The sequence below is a fragment of the Nicotiana tabacum genome, chromosome 6 (assembly GCF_000715075.1).
Source record: "Nicotiana tabacum cultivar K326 chromosome 6, ASM71507v2, whole genome shotgun sequence".
Classification (NCBI taxonomy): Eukaryota; Viridiplantae; Streptophyta; class Magnoliopsida; order Solanales; family Solanaceae; genus Nicotiana; species Nicotiana tabacum.
This window is the reverse complement of record NC_134085.1, coordinates 73,684,548-73,705,957: the sequence shown is the minus strand read 5'-3', so window position 1 is coordinate 73,705,957 and position 21,410 is coordinate 73,684,548.

Here is a 21,410-nt window from a genome sequence, read left to right as displayed (position 1 = left end):
TTAGGATCAAACATGTACAAAAATCAGATAATAAATAAAGTCAATCATAACAGCTATTCTAAGCTCGAATTCTTAAACTCTGAACCGAAGTTCTAGGTTTGGGTCCCCAGCGGAGCCGCCAGAGCTGTCACACCTCCTTTTTCCTACACCCGAAAAGGTAGGACATGTGAGTTTTTTCCAACTTAAAGTGACAATCAAAACGGGATAATTTTATTAAAAATTCAGAGTCGTCACTTGGGATAATTTTATGGTGTCCCAAGTCACCGGTTCAAATCCTGAATCGAGGAAAAGATTGACTCTGTATTACAGTCTGCGAACACAAAAATTCAGGTAAGGAATTCTGTTAACCCGGGAGAAGGTGTTAGGCATTCCCGAGTTCCGTGGTTCTAGCACGGTCGCTCAACTGTTATATTTGGCCTATTATCTAATTTTAAAACACTTTTAAACCTATGTGCATTTTTAACTTTAAAACCGCTTTTATTTGTTTAAGGAATTATTTCAAGGTTATTTAAAACACATCACAAGTCACGCTACATGAAATGTACCCGTGATTCACGATACGTTCTATTTAACCTTGTTAGAAAATTAAAATCGGGACATATGAAATGTACCCCGAATTTTAATAATAACCGTGATAATTATATAATCAACGCGCCTGAAACAAACTGCGAAACTCGTTAGTTTTCATTTGTTCAATTCCTAAGTTTGAAATTGATGCAATGACATGGGAATTATGGAAATTTATTGTGGATAGAGTGTAAAATTAAGCTAGAAGGATTCGGATACAAGAAAATGAGCCAACTTTATTCAATTCTTCAAAACCTATATACTAGGCCCAAAAGCAGAAGATTCATCTAACGGCCCACACTAGGTAAGACTTGGAATATGCAAGTAAACTTATACAGCATATAACATGAAAATTGATTATCTCAACACATAGGAAGTTTAAACCGTAAGTTCAATTTAGAATTAGTATATCATTTAACAGGAATCCATATCAGATGGCAACACTTCAATTTAATACGCCAATTAACGGCGAATTAGCAGCTAATTAAGCTGTAGACCAGCATATAAAATCTTCAAATGAACAAACAGTTTCAACCTAAATTTTAGCTCAAACATAACAGTTATCAGCAAGATCAATTATAGGCAAACAGAAAAACAAAAGACAATTTTTGCTGATTGAACATAATTAAACTCATGAGATTAAACATGGCCATAACATGAACAATTCAACATTGACATTTATAAGTCCAACATCTAATAACAAATGAGCGAGGCATACCTAGCAACAAAACACAACTCAAAATTAGCCGAAGAAGCTGGACAGTGGCGAAACCAACAAGAATTCGTCCAAATAGAGCTTCAGAAGACTTGAAAATGGAGCTCAACAGCTTTGAATCAGCAACAAATTATTTGGATCTCGTGGACCACATACGACGACCTCGACGGACAACCTCGCCGGAAAATTAAAATGCCAGCCGAATCAGGCTACAAGATCTCAGAATCCACATGGAATTCATGTCTGAAGGAGCTAAATCGAAAAAATTGGACAATAAATGAAAGGCCCCTTTTTCACGTTTTTTATTGGAAAACTTCTACTAGGTTTTTTATTTAGTTTTGGGTTTTTCGAGGAAGAAGGAGATGAGAAACGGGGAGCAATGGTAAGAGGCCAGCCGATGAATTTCTATGTGTTATTGCGGCTGATGGTCCTCTCTTTAGCTCTTTAGGCGTTTTTTTGTGTACTTTTCCTCTTCCGCATTAGGCATTACCCCTATTATATAGATTTAGGTCTAAATGTGTATTTTTGTGCTAATTACTCTTAGGTCCTTAGGGTTTTTTTATTTTTTATTCCAAAGAAGAGTCTAGAAGGGTCCCTAGGATTAGCTTAATGAGTGCTGGGTATTGGGCTTAAGGAATAAGCTAGAAACTTGGGTCTTTATGACTAGCTATGCTTAAAATTAACATAATTAACTAAAAATATTATCAAAAATATTAATTATCCCTACTTAAGTAAAAATAATTATTAAAATAAGACTGGCCGTTAAAACAAAACTATTTTTTGGTATTTTTTTCAAGGTTAAAAATGACTATAAAACATTAATGAACCTATTTTTTGTAATTTTTGTTTTCTTGTAATAAAATAAAAGTAAAAGATTAAAAATGAGTTGAAATAGCTATATTAGACCTAAATTAAATATTTGCATGCTAAAATATAAAAAATCTTAGGGAGGGTTAAAAATCACATGTCTACAGTGAGGAGGTGTGAGTAGTTGGTTTTGGTGAGTACGAGAAGAGGTAGAGGGCGGCCTAAGAAGTATTGGGGAGAGGTGATCAGGCAGGACATGACACGATTGTAAATTTCAGAGGACATGATCCTTGATAGGAAGGTCTGGAGGTCGAGCATTATGGTTGTAGGCTAAGGGCAGTCGAGTTTTTTCTACTTCATATCGGGGGTGAGGTTGGTTTGATAAGGTTGATCTTAGACGGCTTGTGGTTAATGTAGAGTTCACACTATCCTTTCTGTTTTTCATAGCTCCGGGACTTAATTGCTTATTATTGTTATTGCATGTCATCTTATGATGCTGTTACTATCTCAATGGTTTCTGTTGACAAGACTGATGAATTGTCTCTTTTTGTTTTATTTCCGTCTTCCTAAACTGAGGGTATATTGGAAACAATCTCTCTGCCCCATCAGGGTAGGAATAAAGTCTGCGTACACACTATCCTCCCCAGATTCCACTTTGTGAGATTTTACAGGGTCGTTGTTGTTGTTGCTGCTAATGGTGGGCGGACTTTCGTAGAGTTATAACAGATTTTTTTCCCTATAAGACGATAAATAAAGTACAGTGTAACAGCTATAACTTTTTTTTTTTACAATAATATTATAATGTAACAATAATAACAGGCTAAATTACTGTAACAAACAAGCAGCAGCAAAACATCAGCTTGAAAAAGTCCAAAATCAACAAAAAAAACTACACAAAGCCCAATATTGTTTAATAAAGTCAGAGACAGCAAATTCAACAAAGTTTTCCTCTTTATAGATCCACCTGAGCCATCCCAGTGTATCAATCGTTACTCAGTAAAAGCTTCACAATTTTTTCCCCAGCGAAAATGGGGTAATCAGCAAATCATCAATTCACGAAACTGAGCTCAATTATCCTCCTCGGAACCAGGTCGTACAGATTGCTCAAATTCTGAATCCATTATCACCCCATCCATAACATGTACAACTATCTTCCCTCTTCTCAGATCCACCATTTCAGAAGCAATTCGATTCACTATCAATGACCCATCTGAATCTTTCGATATATAGAGTATATATCCCGATATAGAATCATAATCAATCTCCTTCCCCAACTGTACATCATTCGAGTTAATCGCTCTCGGCACAGCTGAAAACCCCATTACTCGAGTTAGTATTGCATATGTATCGTTCCCATTCTCGCCCACCAAATCATTGGGGCCCAAACCCAGGTCCCGCTCGAATGCTTTTTCAGATGGCAAAAATAAAGTGAACCCCAAATCTTGAGGCAGCATTCCGATCACCACTTCGCCCAACTTCCCAATTCCTCCTGCTGCTGTTGGATTGACTTTCAGTTTCTTAACTCCTGATAAATTAATTGCATTACTAGTTCCTACTAGTATTTCGTCAAGTTTAAGTACTGAAAGACACAGAACGAAAGCAAAAACAGAAGACACTAGAACGCACACAAATTTGATTGGATCACCTCGTCGTTTCATTTTCAGTTACACTGTTGTCAGACTAAATAGTAAATTCTGTGACTCCTTTCATCAAATAGTTAATTATAGCGTCCCATCAGGAAAAGGAAAAAGAAATCAAAGAGGAGCTTTTTCAATTATCTCTCCTAATTTTTTCAATTACCTGAAGAAGGGGAAGCTTGGAACCGTTGGACAATTTTCGCATTTCACTGGCGCTGGAAATGGAAAAAATCTCTCTCTAACAAATTTGGAGTACTGCTGTAGTGCTGAATGCTGATTTCAGCGAGTTAATTAACCCAGCTGTTTTTTTTTCCTTCTTTTTTCGCTTTTCCTTCGTTACAGCGAAACGACGTAGTTCTTAAGATATCTACTTCGTCTTTTTTCGGGAAAGCTCCTTGTTTTTTAAAAAGAAAATTACTTTTCTATTAATAGTAGTACATTTGTTTGAAAGTTATTGCTCTTTAAAGTTTCCACTATAAACGTTAAAGCAACAATTGACTTAACTAGAGTGGAGATTGATTTTATTTTGACTTAGTGTTCGAAAATTATATTTTGAAAAATATTTTTCAATTTCTCATATTTGATTGATTTAAATATTTTAGAAAATATTTTTCTCATTAACTCATTCTTTTCTAATTGAAAGAAAATATTTTCCCCATATCAAGAGAAGGAAAATTATTTTCCAAAACTCTTCTTCAACCTTCTCAACTTCTTCAACCTTCTCAACCATATTCCCTATCCCCACCAACTCCCTCAAATCCACCGACCCCTGCCTCACCCACCCCTACCCCAGCCCCAACCCCACCTTTAATAGAAATATTATTAAGAATACTTTTTCTTTTTCATGTTGTGGATAGGGCACTTTTCTTTTCATTTCAACAAAATGAGTTTTTTTTCATGATGTAAAAAATATTTTCTTTCATTTAAACAAAAAATGTACTTTTTTTTCATGATGTAGAATTCTTCACTTCAACAAAATGATATAGTAAAAATTATTATCTTTCATTTCAACAAAATGAATATTTTCTTTTCATGATGTAGAAAAAATATTTTATTTCATTTTTAACAAAATGAGTACTTTTTTCATGTTATAGAAAGAGTACTTTATTTTTCAACAAAAAAATTGTATTTCCTCCTAAGTTATGGAGCACAAATTTAAATGTTGTTTTTGCGTGGAAAAATAAAGCAGAACATTAGTCCTTTTGGGTTTGTATGAATTTTTAAAAGATTAATTATATTTTTGAAGAAAATATAGTCCTCAAAACTTTGGGTATTTGAGGTTCCGACCCCTACCCCACCCACCCCTACCCCCAACCCTAACCCCACCCTTAATAGAAATATTATTAAGAATAATTTCTTTTCATGTTGTGGATAGGGCACTTTTTTTGGTAACTAACTTATTTTATTAATCACTAAGTATCAATTACAAAGCCATAGCAAAGCTAACACAACTTGCTATCAATTTCTGGACATATCATACTCTACTTCCTATAAACATAAGCTATGCAAAAAAGACTTATTCCAAGGAGTTACTCGAACACTACAAACATAAGCTACTTCCTTCGCAATCTGCTCCCACACTCGATTCTTTTGCTAAAAAATTTGACTGTTCCTTTCAATCCATATTTGATGAACTGCTTCTGCATACACGACTTTGAAGATCTGTGCTTGTTGTGATTTCCCTCTAGCATATTGAATTGCCCACTGTGTGAATTGCTCCCAATCTATAGGTCCCAAGTATTGTATTTGTATCCACTGGCATAGTTTACTCCAAATTTGCCTGGTGTATTCACACTGCATGAATAAGTGATCTCTCGTTTCCTCTTGTCTGCTGCATAACACACATTGAGTATCAACATTAATCCCCCACTTGCTCAATCTATCACAAGTCATCAATCTTCTATGCATAATAAGCCACATTGTAAACCTTGTTTTTGGTCTTGCTGCATTATTGAACATTAAGCTCTTCCATTCCACCCTGCTATAATCTCCAAGCAAATATAAGTAGATTTGTCTAATCAAGCTTCTTTTGTGAGTTTGCTCAAATTTTCTATTTTCTAGGATCTCATTTGCCTCTATCACTTTTCTCACCATCCAGCAAGCTTGTTGTGGTATTGACATTGTATTAATCAACTTTATTTTGAGATAATATGTATAAATCCATCGAATCCATAATTTGTCTTTTTGTGTGCTAAGTCCCAATAGACATTTATAATGGCTGCTTTGTTCCATAACTTCAGATTGGTGATATAGAGACCACCACCAGCTTTAGGTAAACATAATTTGTCCCATGCAACCAATGGCTTCTTTGTGATTTCATTAACCCCCAACCATATATAAGACCTGCATAGTCCCTCTACAACCTTGACCACTTTTGTTGGTAATATAAACAATTACGCCCAGAAAGCTTGTATACCAAACAACACACTTTGAAGTAACTGCACCCTCCCAGCATAAGACAAGGTCTTCGCAGTCCAAGAAGTAATTTTGGCAGTCATTTTGTCAATAAGAGGTTGCCACTGAAGAATACTTAGCTTCTTGGTAGACAAAGATACACCTAGGTATTTGAAAGGTAATTCTCCAGCAGAAAGGCCCAAATACTGTAGAATTTGCTGTTGTAGTAACCCCTCCAAAGTAGGCTTCACTCTTGTTGAGATATGCTTGTAGCCCAGAAACTTGGATGAACTGATAGAATTTTTGTTGATTGCTTGTATTGATTTCAAATCTCCTCTGGCAAATAACAGTAAATCATCAACAAAACTTAGGTGTGTGATCCCTAGTTTGGCACATCTAGGGTGATACTTAAACTTTTTCACAATCTTGAGGTTAGTCAGGTTCCTGCTCAAATATTCCATTGATATAGTAAATAAGAAGGGTGGCATTGGATCACCATGCCTCAAACCCTTAGCAACATTGAATGGCTTTGTTTGCTCACCATTAACAATAATAGAATAGTTGATTGTTTGGATGCACTCCATGACCAAGAGATGAACAACTGAGGAAATCCCAATTCTTCCATAACTTACTTCACATATGGACATTCAACAGAATCATAGGCTTTTTATAAATCAATCTTTATCATGCAACGAGGAACATGATGCAAATTCTCTTTAGACCATGAAAGTTTTTTTGGACGGTGAGGATGATGTCCTTAGACCATGATGTCCTGGGCGATGAATCGTGAGATAAGGGATTCGCAGGTCATGAAATGATGTCCTCGGGCCATGAGGATGGTGCCTCTGGACTATGACGCCTTTAAGTAATGATGTGCACTTTTAAGAGATCCTCAGGCCATGGAATGATGTCTTCCGACTATGAGGATGATTCCTTCGGACTATGACGCCTTTGGACAAAATGGCAATGTTTCAGCCTATAAAATGCAAAGATATGATACTTGGTCATATACGAAATGAAACAAGACAAGGCTTAGTCTTGTGTAAGATGAGGGCAATGATTAGCTTGGATAATGCTAAGTCTTAGATAGCGCAATGGAGATAGTATATAATCTTATGCGAGAAAAGTCAATGCTTAGTCTTATGCAATTAAGGAGGCAATGCTTAGCCTCATGCACGAATAGGAGTCAATGCTCAGTCTCGATTCAAAGAAAGGCAGTGCTTAGCCTTATGCAATTAGGGAGGCAATGCTTAGCCTCATGCAAAAAGAAGAGACAATGCTTAGTCTCATGCAGGGAAAGGCAGTGCTTAGCCTTATGCAATTAGGGAGGCAATGCTTAGCCTCGTGCAAAGAGGAGACAATGCTTAGTCTCATGCAGGGAAAGGTAGTGCTTAGCCTTATGCAATTAGGGAGGCAATGCATATCCTCATGCAAGGAAGAGACAATTCTTAGTCTCGATGCAAGGAAATGCAGTGCTTAGCCTTATGCAATTAGGGAGGCCATGCTTAGTCTCATGCAAGGAGGAGACAATGCTTAGTCTCATGCAGGGAAAGGTAGTGCTTAGCCTTATGCAAAATAGGAGACAACGCTTAGTCTCATGCAGGGAAAGGTAGTGCTTAGCCTTATGCAATTTAGGGAGGCAATGCTTAGCCTCATGCAAAATAGGACACAATGCTTAGTCTCATGCTGGGAAAGGCAGTGCTTAGCCTTATGCAATTAGGGAGACAATGCTTAGCCTCATGCAAGGGATAGAGACAAATGGAAAAGTAAAGTATTTCTTAGCTGAAGATGTTTGTACTGGATAATTTGTTGTCTTGAAAGCGGTGTCTTGATGTATCTGCGGATATCTTTGTCTTATTATTCATGCATTCAAAGAAAAAAATGTGAGTTCTGTGGGGGAAGGTTGGTTCGTGATTTTTTCTTTTGCCTTCCCTATGCTCCTGTCTTGAGATTTTGTTTGAGTTACCTTGGGAAACATCTGGCTGTCATAGAAATAACGTTTTCAAAAAATAGGCATGCATTTTGATAAATATAAGTGTTTAAAAAATATAGTAGTATGCGGTATCAAGTAAGCTAGATGAACCAATGATTGTCACATATTTTAGAGACATTGTGACCTCCTTGCTTTAGAATTTTGAGGGTCCTCCTCAAAATTTTCCCCAGTTTGAAAGCAATTCTTTGACTGTTCTGCGTATAACGAAATCGGTTGGACTTGCTTCAGAATTTTGAGGGCCCTTCTCAAAATTCTGCCCCAGTTTCTGACCATGACAAAATGAAGATTTTATTAAGATGTGACCAAACCCACAGGGCTACCTAGGTATCCCCTCTTAAACGGGAATCAGGTCAAACATAGTTTAGTTACATCAAATGAAGAAATGTAAATAATCCTAAACATAGTATCTCTTGACTGCGTCTGAGTTGATAGGTTTTGGCCAAATCTCTCCGTCCATTTCTGCAAGTATGAGTGCTCCTCCTATTAGTACTCAATGAACCATGTAAAGACCTTGCTATTTGGGTGAAAACTTCCCTTTGGCTTCATCCTGATGTGGGAAGATTCGCTTCAGCACCAGCTGCCCCGGTGTGAACTGTCTAGGTCTGACCCTTTTGTTGAAAGCTCTGGACATTTTGTTCTGATAAAGCTGACCATGGAATACCGCATTCATTCTTTTCCCGTCAATGAGAGCCAATTGTTCATAGTGACTCCGTATCCATTCTGCATCACTGAGTTCAGCTTCTTGTATAATTCTTAAAGAAAGAATTTTGACTTCGGCGGAAATGATAGCTTCAGTATCGTAGACCAGCAAGTAGGGGGTTGCCTCAGTTGATGAGCGAACTGTGGTATGATATCCCAATAAGGCAAATGGTAATTTCTCGTGCCATTTCTTGTGATTGTCTACCATCTTTCTCTGTATTTTCTTGATGTTCTTGTTGGCAGCCTCCACATCTCCATTCATTTAAGGCCTATATGCTATGGAATTCTTGTGCTTGATCTTGAAGGTCTCACACATAGATTTCATTAAGTCACTGTTGAGGTTTGCGGCGTTGACGGTGATGATGGATTCTGGCACCCTGAATCAACAAATAATACGATCTCTAACAAATCTGCGATGACTTTCATAGTTACAACTTTGTAAAATGCGACTTCAACCCATTTTGTGAAATAGTCTATGGCCACCAGAATAAATCTATGCCCGCTCGATGTAGCGGGTTCGATTAGACCGATAACATCTATGCCCCAAACGGAGAAAGTCCAGGGTGCGCTTGTTGTGTTGAGTTCACTGGGTGGTACTCGTATTATATCAGCATGTACTTGGCATTGGTGACACTTTTGGACATGCCTGATGCAGTCTGTTTCCATAGTCATCCAAAAATATCCTGCTCTTAATATCTTCTTAGCTAAGATAAAGCCATTCATGTGTGGTCCATAGGTTCCGGCATGTATCTCTTCAAGCAATTTGGATGCTTCCTTGGCATTGAAACATCGTAACAACCCAAGATCCGGAGTCCTCCTGTATAGAATTCCTCCACTTTGGAAGAAGTGGTTGGCCAATTTTCGGAGTGTTCGATTCTGAGTATGATTTGCATGCTTCGGGTATTCTCCTTTTGCCAAGTATTCTCTGATATTGTAGAACCACAAATTCACATATGTTTCTTCTTCAACATGAGTGCAATAAGCTGGCTGATTATGGATTCTTACTAGAATAAGGCCTGAAATTCTTGTCTGGGTGTTGTATCATGGAAGATAGAGTGGCCAATGCATCTGCAAACTACTTCTGGATTCTCGGAACATGTTTGAATTCTATCTTTGTGAATCTCTTCATCAACTCTTGCATATAGTACAAATACGGTAATATTTTGGTATTCTTTGTAGCCCACTCCCCTAGAACCTGATATACCAATAGATCTGAATCACCAATTACCAGCAATTCTTGAATGTTCATATAAATGGTCAAATTGAGCCCCAAGATGCAAGCCTCATATTCTGCCATATTGTTGGTACACGAAAATCTAAGTTTCGCGGATACTGGATAGTGTTGACCTGTCTCTGATACCAAAACAACTCCAATATCTACTCCTTTGAAATTTGCAGCCCCATCGAAGAACATTCTCCAACTATCGAGGTTTGGTGATATCTTCCCATACAAATGATATTTCTTCATCGGGAAAATATATTTTTAGTGGTTCGTATTCACCACCTACAGAATTTTCTGCAAGATGATCCGCCAACGCGTGCCCTTTGACCGCCTTCTGAGTTACGGAGATGATGTCGAACTCACTCAGTAGTATCTGCCATTTTCTAAATTCCCTGTTGGCATGAATTTCTGGAAGATGTATTTTAGAGGATCCATTCTTGATATGAGATACGTGGTGTAGGCACAGAAGTAATGCCTCAACTTTTGAGCTATCCATGTTAAAGCACAACAGGTGCGTTCCAACAAAGAATACCATATTTCGTAGGGTGTGAACTTCTTACTCAGATAGTATATGACCTACTCTTTTCTTCCCGTCTTATCGTGTTATCCCAAGACACAACCGAAAACCCCATCTTGTATAGACAAATAGAGTAGCAAAGGTCTCCCGGGTTTCGACGGGACCAAGACTGGCGGTGTGGACAAATATTCCTTGATTTTGTCAAAAGCTCTCTGACATTATTCAGTCTTACTTGTTGCATCATCTTTCTTCAACATTTTGAAAATTAAATCATAGATCACTGTTGATTGCGCTATGAAACAGATGATGTAGTTGAGATGCCCTAAGAAACTCATCACATCTTTCTTGCTCTTCGGAGGTGGCAAGTCTTGGATAGCTTTGACCTTTGACAGGTCCAATTCAATCCCTCGGCGACTGACGATGAAACCTAGCAATTTTCCGGCAGGGACTCCGAAGGCACACTTTGCAGGATTCAGCTTCAGATTGTACCTTCGAAGCCGATTAAAGAATTTCCTCAAGTCTGCTATATGATCTGTGCTTCTGGATTTGATGATGATGCAATCCACTTACACCTCTATTTCCTTGTGAATCATGTCATGGAAAATGATTGTCATGGCTCTCATGTAAGTGGCTCCAGCATTCTTTAGGAAAACGACATCATTTTATAGCAATACATCCCCCACGGAGTGATAAAGGCGGTCTTTTCGGCATACTCTTCGTCCATCCAGATCTGATGATACCCCGCGAAGCATGATAAGTTGGTATTTTACCAACTTATCTTGTCTTTATTACAGGTTTTATGTGATTTAGAAGTGATCTTGAAGAAACCAAGTGAAATGAGTCAAAAAGAAGTTGAAAAGAAGAAAATCGGGAAAATGGCCTCAGTTGTCGCAAATGCGACACATTTTTGGGAAATGCGAAGAAAGCAGACATGGGAATTATGAGTAGTCCATCGCAATTGCGAAGTAAGACCAATCAAGATGTGCTCGCAAATGCGAAGAAGACTTTGCAAATATGAAGTCAAACCAGGTAGTCAACCTTCGCAAATGCAAAGTCTTGATCGCAAATGTGAAGGTCAACTATATAGTCAAAGTTCGCAATTGCGAACTTTTATTCGCAAATGCAAAAATTGTGCTTCAATTCTGGGCAATTATGTCATTGCACATTTTTAGCTCCAAACCCTTTAATACCCAAACAAACTCATTTGTAAAATATCTTTTGGCTTATTTTCAATCTTAGGACTAGAGAGAACAAGGTTGGAAGCTAGGGTTTATGCACTTACACTTGGGTTTTGAAGATTGTGGTTAAGAATTTCTTACTCCTTTGTACTCATTTCTTTATTTCCTTGCTTTGTATTGAATATCTAAGTGTGTAGTATTGTATTCAACACTTGAATCTTGTTTATGGAAATAATCATATTTAAAGTATGGATTAAATACCTTGTTGTGCTTATGTATTGAATGATTTTTTATCTTTCATGAAGTGAGTTATTGTTACTTTAGTTATTATTGTTCTTTAATGTTTCCAAAGGGATTATCTAACCCTAGGACTCGCCCATTAACTCCGAATTAATTTTGGGAAAGATTATTAGGGGTTGAGAAAGATTAATTAACAAGAACTTGAGGTTTTAACCCTCATTTTATAGATTCTACCTAGGGATAGGATTGAACTACTTGTAGTCATAACCGGGTGTGCTTAATCTCTTAATTGTTTTAGGGATAATTCAATTAGGAATCTTGTTTAGTCTTCAGAAGAAGCTAATTTAGAATTATTACCCGAGGCTAATTAACATAAACTCGCTCATATTTGTAAAATCGTGAAATACATTGGATCGTTACTTGAGTATAATTCTCCGTGTATCCATACTTGTAGCCATTGATCATTTTACTTGCTTTCTAGGTTAGTTTACCTTTCCGCATTCAGGTATAAATATTTTCTCAAATCTATTCTTAGTATTTGGCATTGCATAACAAGTGATAATTCTCTTACATTCCTAATCGCCTATATATTGTTCTCTATGGGATTCGATCTTGACTCATAGTTGGGTAAATTATATTGAATGCGACCGTGCCCGTTTACTTTTTAGTAGTGGATTTGGACGTCATCAAAATTGGAGCCGTTGCCGGGGATCAATTTGGCATAATTTAGGTTGTTTGAGAAAAAAGCATAAGTGCTTTGGTCCAAACTTGTGAATATTTGTGTAATTATTTTTCTTACCTTGGTCTATTTTTCTTGTTTGTTTCTTGTTTATTCTCTTAGTTTTAAAAAATGGCATCATATAATGAAAATTGGTCGGATGGTAGTTGTTCATACTTTAATGACCCTTGTCCTTATTGTGGAGGACCCCACTCGTGGTAAAATTATTTAAATTCTCCTGGGGCCAGATTGTGCGCACAATCTAAAACCCATGAGTGGAGTATTTGTGATAAGTGTGGTCGTCAAAATGGTCATTGGGAGTATTGTGCTTATTTGTCCTTCCCTTCCCCAAGCCCCCGCTATGATGATTCTACTTTTTGTGATAAAAATAATAGGGCTATGCAAAATGGAAGAAGTTGAGCATAGTCAAAATGGAGAGTTCAAGCTCATGTTAGAATGCCTACTTGAAGGAGGAAACAAAGAGCATAGTGCCTTGGAGGATCTTTTGGAAAATAGTCTCCAAAATGACTTGGCGCTTGAAAAGTTGCACTCACAAATGGGAGAAATGCTTGAAGCTTTAGAGGTCCAAAAAGCCTCAGAAGTTAATGATAGCCAAGAATTTTCCTTAGATGTGGAAGCCGAAAATCCTTCCTTGGCACTTGATCAAAACTAGGAAGAACTCTCAAATGCTCAAAATGAGAAGAAGATGCTCATGTTGGAGACCATTCTTGCAAATGAGGAGAAGCACAACTTTGCACTTGAGGACTTGAAGCAAGTCTTGACTCAAAATGATGATAGTATCCGCACTTTGGAAAGTCAAATGAAAATATTGGTTGAGGCTCACTATGCCCACCAACTTGAGAGTGTGAAAAGAAGTTAAGAAGAGTCCGACTATGAGGAAGAAAGTGAGCTCTACTTTGAGGAATTAAGAATTGAACATCTGCCAACTGACTCCATGAGTGTTAGTGATGCCAAGAAAAATATGAAATTAGAGTCAACCGGTGTGAATGAAAATATGGTTGAGATTGACTCTAATCCGGGGGAAAAAGAGGATGTCAAAATCCAGGAAAAATTACAATTTGGAGGTTTGATCTCACATTCCAAGCATTTTTTAACATTGAAATTATGTGGTGATATTGGAATTGAACTACACGAGTCAATGAGGGATTGCGAGGAGGAAAGGCAAAAACCATACATCTTACAATTTGAGGGAACAAGAAGGCAAAATGACATTCCTCACATGAAAGCCAAGAAGTGCAAAATGAAGAAATTAAGTCTTGGTTTGATTATCTACTTACCACCCCCACCGCTCATGGTCACAAGCTTGATTCCAAGTTAGGTGCCCAATTCATATCGTCAAAGTGGCGAGAAAAGTGGTAAAGTTGATATGTGACGTGCCACGACATTAAATGCGGCGCTTGGTGGGAGGCAACCCATCTCTCTCAAAATTTTTAGTCATTTTTTGAAAATTTCCTTTTTAGAATAGCTCATTATATTGTTTCTAACAAATCTGCCAAGTTTCATATTTTTTGGAGTTGATTTGAGTAGGTCGAGGCGATGGAGAGCACGAAATACAGAAGCTAAAAATTACAGGAGCACCAGCCTTTGCATTTATGAACTTTTGTTCGCATTTGCAAACATGGTCCATCGCAAAACCCAAGCATACGTCGCATTTGCGACAACTACAAGATTCACTGAGCTTCGCAATTGCGAAGGTGGTGTCGCAAATGTGACATCATAGGGTTTAAACGGATTAATGCTCCCATTTTGAACAAAAGTAAAAAAACCTCTGGGGCTCTCAAACCTCTGTCTCCCTCACTCTCCTAACTGTAAAACTCCACTATTTCTCACTCCTAATTACAAGAATTAAGGTATGAAAGCTCAATCTTTGTGCTATTCTTCTTCTTCTTCTTCTTCTTCTTCTTCTTCTTCTTCTTCTTCTTCTTCTTCTTCTTCTTCTTCTTCTTCTTCTTCTTCTTCTCTCAGTTATCTCTCAAAACCTAGGTCTAACATGGGTCATTCCTCTGTCCAAAATTACTTTTAAAATTGTTCAAATCTTGTGTTGATTTCTGGGTGAGGTTGGTTGAGAGTGTGAGTCCTTCTCTTTACATTGAAAATAGGGAAGTCTGAGTACCCATGACCTTGTAAAATTAGGAGTGGTTTTGTGTGCTTCTTATGTGATCGATGAAAGGCCCGAATGAGATTCTTGGCCGAATCGTTGATATTTTTGTTTATTCATGGTCGTCTATGAAGTTTATTGCATGATTTTGTGTTCAAAAGTGATTGAGTTATCTAGAAGTATGCTTGTATTAAAAAATTTTAGGGCTTAAGGACCGTTCTCTGAGAAAAGCTTGGCTGGGGATGATGGAGTCGTAATTGCGATGGCCTCTTTGCATTTTCGAAGAGGTGGTCGCAATTGCGTAGCCTGGAAGCCCTGACAATCTTTGCAATTGCGAAGATCTTTCCGTATTTGCGATAATTGTTTAACCTTAATACCTTCACAATTGCGAAGAATTTTTTGCAACTGCGAGCACTGTAAATTCTTGTTAACTTCTCAATTGCGAAGAAAGTGTTGTAATTGCGACATCAGAGAGCAGGCACCTGCATATTTCAAAATCCTAAATTTTTTTCTAAGGCTGGGTTTCTACTGTCCGATCATTCCTTTGGAATATTTGACTCATTTTACAATATTCTTCATAGCCATATCATGTTCATTCCTATCATTTGTTTACAGGTACCATAACTGAAAATAAGCTCTAACTCTGAAAAATTCACAAATGACAACCCCTTGGAATATGAGAAGAACTATGACCAACATCGGTTCTTGTCATTGGAGTGCCAAGAACGGTACTATGCTTAACCAATTTCGAAGAAGTTGCTCCCAGAGAGTGGTATACTGCTGGACAACGTCCCGGAACGCCTTCCTGAGTTCTATCAAAGGCTTGTAAACATGGGATGGAACTGTTTTGCCCCTCAACCTTGTTGAGACAATGAGAAATAGGTGAGGGAGTTTTCGCGAATCTCCCAGCTATCAGGTTAAGGAAGCCAAAGATGAGAATTTGAGGAAAAATGGTGCACTTTGGAGCTGAAGTTGTGAATCAAGTGTATCACCTGCCAGACCATGACATGGCCTCATTTCGTGCAAAAGACTGTGCCTCAAGGTAATGGTTGGTGTCCAAATTATTCCCGGGTGCAGATGTTCCATGGGCAGTTGAGAAGAGAGAGATCTCATCCAAAGAGTTCATTGCCAAAGCAAAGATATGGTTGGCCATCATATGCAGTCGTATCTCCCCGGTGTCGAATATATAGAATATACCGACTACAAGAGCTCAAATGATAGCCTGCATCCTTGATGATATTCAACTAAATGTTGGTGAAATCTTCATCAATGAAATAAGAGAGTATCAAATTCAGAATAGTACATCATTGATATTCCCATCGCTTATCACTAAGTTGTGCCAACTTGCTGGGGTGGAGGAAGATCCGGAAGACAACTAGATAGAGTCGGGAAAGCCTCTAAATCCACTGAAGAAAAGAGGAGAGGGCGGCACTATAAAGAGAAAAAAGGGAAAGTTGGGGTCTTCTTCTCAGATCGATCAGGGTAGCCAGCCATCATCTTCTATAGGAGGACCATTTGTTGTGCTTACTGAGGAAATACGGCTAATTCCCGACCTAGTAGTTGGCCTTCCACAGGGACTTGGGAAAACAACTGAGGGACCCATTGCATACAATTCAAATAAAGAGTTTCAAAAGTATCTTGATGATTATAAGAAGCAGGGGGATCACTTTAAGACACTGGAGAAGGCATACACTGATCTGGCCAAGGCGCATGGTAAGTTGAGCAGTTCTCATGACAATTTGGCAAAGGCACACACCAATATGAAGAAAAGGGAGAAGAAAAGAGATAAATTCTTTACCCGTATGTGGAAGGGTGTAAAGGGGTTGTGGAAAGTCCTAAAGCCTCAAGACCCAATTCCATCGACCAGGCCGGTAGATGATGATGATGCTCTAGTTGATTAGTCCGAGGAAGAAGGAGAGGAGGACGCCACTGAGTCAGACAGCGAGGAGAGCACCTGATGCAGTATCCAGGGAGCACTTTCCACCATTTTACTCTATTATGGTTAGTTGCATTAGAGACATTGCAACATCTTTAGTTGGGGGTGGCTTCTTGTATAACTGTCAATCTTGTATAACTGTGGACATGATAGATTGGTACTTTGTTTGTTTTCATTTGATGTTATTGTATTTTCATGTGATGTGTTATATTAGTATATTTATTAGCTTCTTGAATTCTTGTTTTTATATATAGTATGTTTTATTGACTTGATGTTTATTAGCTTCTTAATTTTTTTGGTTTTGTATATATAGTATGTTTAGGTGGCGATATCCTTGGTTTTATTTGTACCACAGTTCTTTTCTCGAGGATGCCAATTTTATTCTTGAACCGGGTGATTGTTAGTAAATATTTGTTGACTTTTCTTGATGATGGATAACTAGGCGACTTTCTTAAGGGAATTAGTCTTGTAGCTTAGATATAGTTTTTGTTAATCTAGGAAGAATAAGTGGTTCGAGTGGGGTATGGGCCCATTGGCCAAGTTGTGGCTTGCTTGGTACCAACACAATTTAAACCTCGGTATATAAATTTTTGATCCTTGAAAAAGAAAAATGATTGAAGTAAAAATTATTGTCATAACTTTTAGACTCAATTTTTGGCTCTTTGATTCACTAAATAGCTTCTTAGGCTACACGAAACTTCCTTGAGATTCATTGGTTTGAATTGGATTTTGGATTTGTATTCCACTTGAGTTTTCATGTGTCATATGTGGTAAGACTTATTGTGAATTTCTTTTGCATTATTTATAGTCTAGAACTTGCCCGGTTGGTCTTTCAATGCTAACGTTAATTATGTTTGGTTGGAGGTATGACCTTAGGCATTCTTTGTGATCTTTTTTTTTTTGATAGAACAAAGATAATATATTAAACATTACGGAGTACCATCAGTTACATCATTAAGGAAACTACAAGCCTTGAGGACATTCAAATTCCCATCTCGTCTAAACTGCAACACACATTAGTACTAATGTTTTTAACGAAATACATATAATCATACTTATCTATTGCTAAGTTATTTAAAACAAACGGGGTAGGTTTATCAAAAAGCTGGTGGTTTCTTGCATGCTTGAGTGCCTCCTTTGCCTTCTTATGAGATACCTTGTTTCCCTCCCAAAAATTATGGCTGATCTTCGGTTGCTTCAGCTGGTGCATTAACCACATGCAAGTAACAATAGTCGAGTTGTAAGGGACACAGTTAGAGTGTAATATTTTGATTACCTCTGTTACGTCTGTTTCAATCACCAGTTGTATATAACCATGACTTAGAGCAATTGTAAGTCCCTCCTTTAGTGCTTCCAATACTGTCTGTAGGGGGAGCTTGAGGGACTGGAGTGTTGATAACCCATTATACACTTTCCCGTATGGTCTCTGAATACTCCACCCATGTCTCCCATGTTTTAATTTCCTTTGAAGTCCCTATCTATGTTAAACTTGAAATAATTCGGAGGTAGTTTTTGCCATGTAACCTCAATTGTATGGGACTGGATAGTTAGATGTTCCTTTGTGGTGAGGAGCTTATATTCTAAAGCCAGAGAAATTGCATGAGAGGGGTTGAAATTCAAAGTCATGTTAGATTGATTAATATTATTTCTATTAAGCCAAATACTCCACAGTACAAAAGGGTAAAAATCCTCCCATTTAAGGCATGGGGAGGAGGTAAAAGATTTTAGGTTTCTAATATTAAGGAGCCAATGTGTTCCTTTATTACGGGGAGAAAAACTTAAACCTAATGTTTTCCAATAATTTTTAACAGCTATACAAGCTGTGAAGATGTGTTCAATGGTTTTAGCTTCCCTTTTACACACAGGGCAAAGAGGTTCAATATTCAAACCAATATGGTTTAAGTAAGAGCGAGTGGGCAGCCTATTATGAAGCCATTTCCAAAGCAAATATTTTATCTTATTTGTGCAATGAGCGTCCCAAATCCACTTAAAATCCTCTGAGTTGATATCATTTGATTGAATTACTTTGTAGCAAATTTTTGACGAGATAAAACCATTTCCCGTTAATTCCCAATAACAGGAGTCATGAGCATTATGAAGAGGATGAATGAAGATGATGACATTCTTAATGTGTTGCAGAACATCAAAGGGAATTTTTGATAAGTCCCAATTATTATTAGACCAAATATCTTTGATAGTAAGGTTTTTGCTAGGAAGAGTGAGAGGGCCCTCTAATTGGTTTCTTAGCAAAGAGGTTTTTGGATCCAGTTTGTTTCACAGATGTTCATAGAAGAGTTGGTGCGTGGGATTCATTTTAAACCTTTATGAAAGAGTTGGTATGTAGGATCCATTTTAAACTTTTGTTTCAAACTTCCCACCCTTTTACTACACTTTTTCAAATAAAAGAAGTGATTTTTAAATTTTTAGAGGAGCCATAAAGTGAAATAAGAATTTGAGACCAAGGAAGTTTGAAGTTACGAATGAGTCTCCATGAGAGCTTAGCTAGGGTTACTAGTTTTTTTTCCTTTGTTGAGTGGATGCCAAGCCCCACTTTGTCCATACCCTTTGTCAAAGTATTCCAAGAGTCTAGGTGATTTATTTTGAATTCATAGTGGATCCCCAAATAAAATTTTTCTGGATTTTGTCAATGTGTTTGGTAATCCTAGTGGGCAAGTAGTTATACTGCATGATGTGGTTAGGAATACTGTTTAGGGAAGCAGCTGCAGTTGTTCTCCCTGCCATAGTAAGAAAACTTGACTTCCAAGAAGCCAATTTATCAAGGATGAACTGGTAATCGGAAGGTCTAGGCTTGGTGTTAGTAATTGAAAAACCTAGGTATTTTCCAAAAGTATTATAATTTCCATATTGAATAGTTTTGACAAAACTTTTGAAGTATGAGTGGGGAAGTTTTTAGAGACAATAATTTTTGATTTTGACAAATTAATTTTCTGGCCTGACAATTTACAAAAAGAATTTAAGCAATTGAGAATTGATTTAGGGGATTTTTTATCAATCTTGCACATTAAAGTGAGATCATCGGCGTAGAATAGATGGGATAATTGACATTGGTTCTTTCCCATATTGATAATATGGGAGATCAAGTACCAATATCTACTTGATGGTTGATTTGAATGGACAACATTTTCATACAAAGGATAAAAATATAGGGAGATAGAGGATCTCCCTGTCTAATACCTCTACTAGGGGAGAAGAAATCACTCTTGCTACCATTAACTAAGACAACTATCTTGCTGCTTATGATACAATCCATAATTAAGATAGAGATTTTTGGAGGGAAATTAAAATGACGAAGGGTTCTGTAAATAAAAGACCATTTTAATCGGTCGAAAGCCTTTTCTAGGTCTATTTTAATAACTAGGTTAGCCTTTGCACCTTTTTGTTTGTGCATTTTAAGCATTAGTTCCTGAATAATGATAGCATTATCACTAGTACGTCTACTCTTGATGAAGCTAGCTTGGTAGGGGCAAATTAAATTTTCTAAAAAGGGTTTTAGTCTATTGGCTATGATTTTCGAAATTATTTTATAAATTGTGTTACAAAGCCCAATAGGTCAGAAATTTTCAAATTATTGGCATTGGGAGTTTTTGAGATAAGGCAGAGGTAAGTTTCATTTATCCCCTCTGGTAGTTTGCCTGATTCAAATGCTTGATGGCAAAAATTTGTGACAGAGGTTCTTAAATGCTGCCAATACCTTTGGAAGAAGAACGGGCGAAGACCATCTATCTCGGGTGATTTAAAAGGTTTAAAATTGAAAATTGCTTTTTTGAGTTCTGACTAGGACAAAGGATTGTCTAAGGAAGATAAGTTACAAAAATTGTAACTAGGGGGGTCATTCTTAATAGCTGACCAGTCCGAATAGATGTTGCAAGTAGTGAAGATTTGCTTAAATTACTTGAGGGTGTGATCCATGATTTTCTGTGGTTCATCTATCCAGTTACCCTCAGTATCTTTGAAAAACACAATCTTATTAGTTTTTCTATTATTTGTGGCACAAATGTGGAAGAATTTTGAGTTCATGTCCCCTTCATTGAGCCAGCTTATTCTAGAACGTAATTTTCAAAAGTCTTCTTCGATTTTTACGATATTGTTATAGTTAGACTTGAGGGTATTTTCTAGGTTATTAAGGAAGACGCTTAGACCGTAGGAGCTAGACTTTTGAATTCCCTTTAATCTTGCCATAATTTTTTTCTTTTTCCTAAAAAGGTCTCCAAAGGTTGTATTCTTCCATTCAATAATACGACTCTTAAAATTATGTGAGACTACAACAAAGTTGGAGTCAAGCCAGTACTCCTTTATAATGTTATCAAATTCGGGGTGGATACACCAATAAGATTCTAGTCTGAATGGTTTTGGAAGGGTTTTTGCTTGTTTTGGAATTAATTCTAGAAGAATACGATTGTGATCCGAATGGGTTTTTGGCAAATGAATTATGGATGCCTTTGGGAATATTCTTATCCATTCTTCATTAGCTAGTACCTTATCTAATCTTTTCATAATACGGTTAGTATTAATTTTATTGTGATTTAACCAGGTATATTTACAACCTTTAGCCCAGGTCTATTAGCTTACAGTAGTTAATCATATTCCATAATTTGGCAGCCCTTCTTCTATTTATAAGGTTGCCCCCCTAGTTTATCATCTGCTACT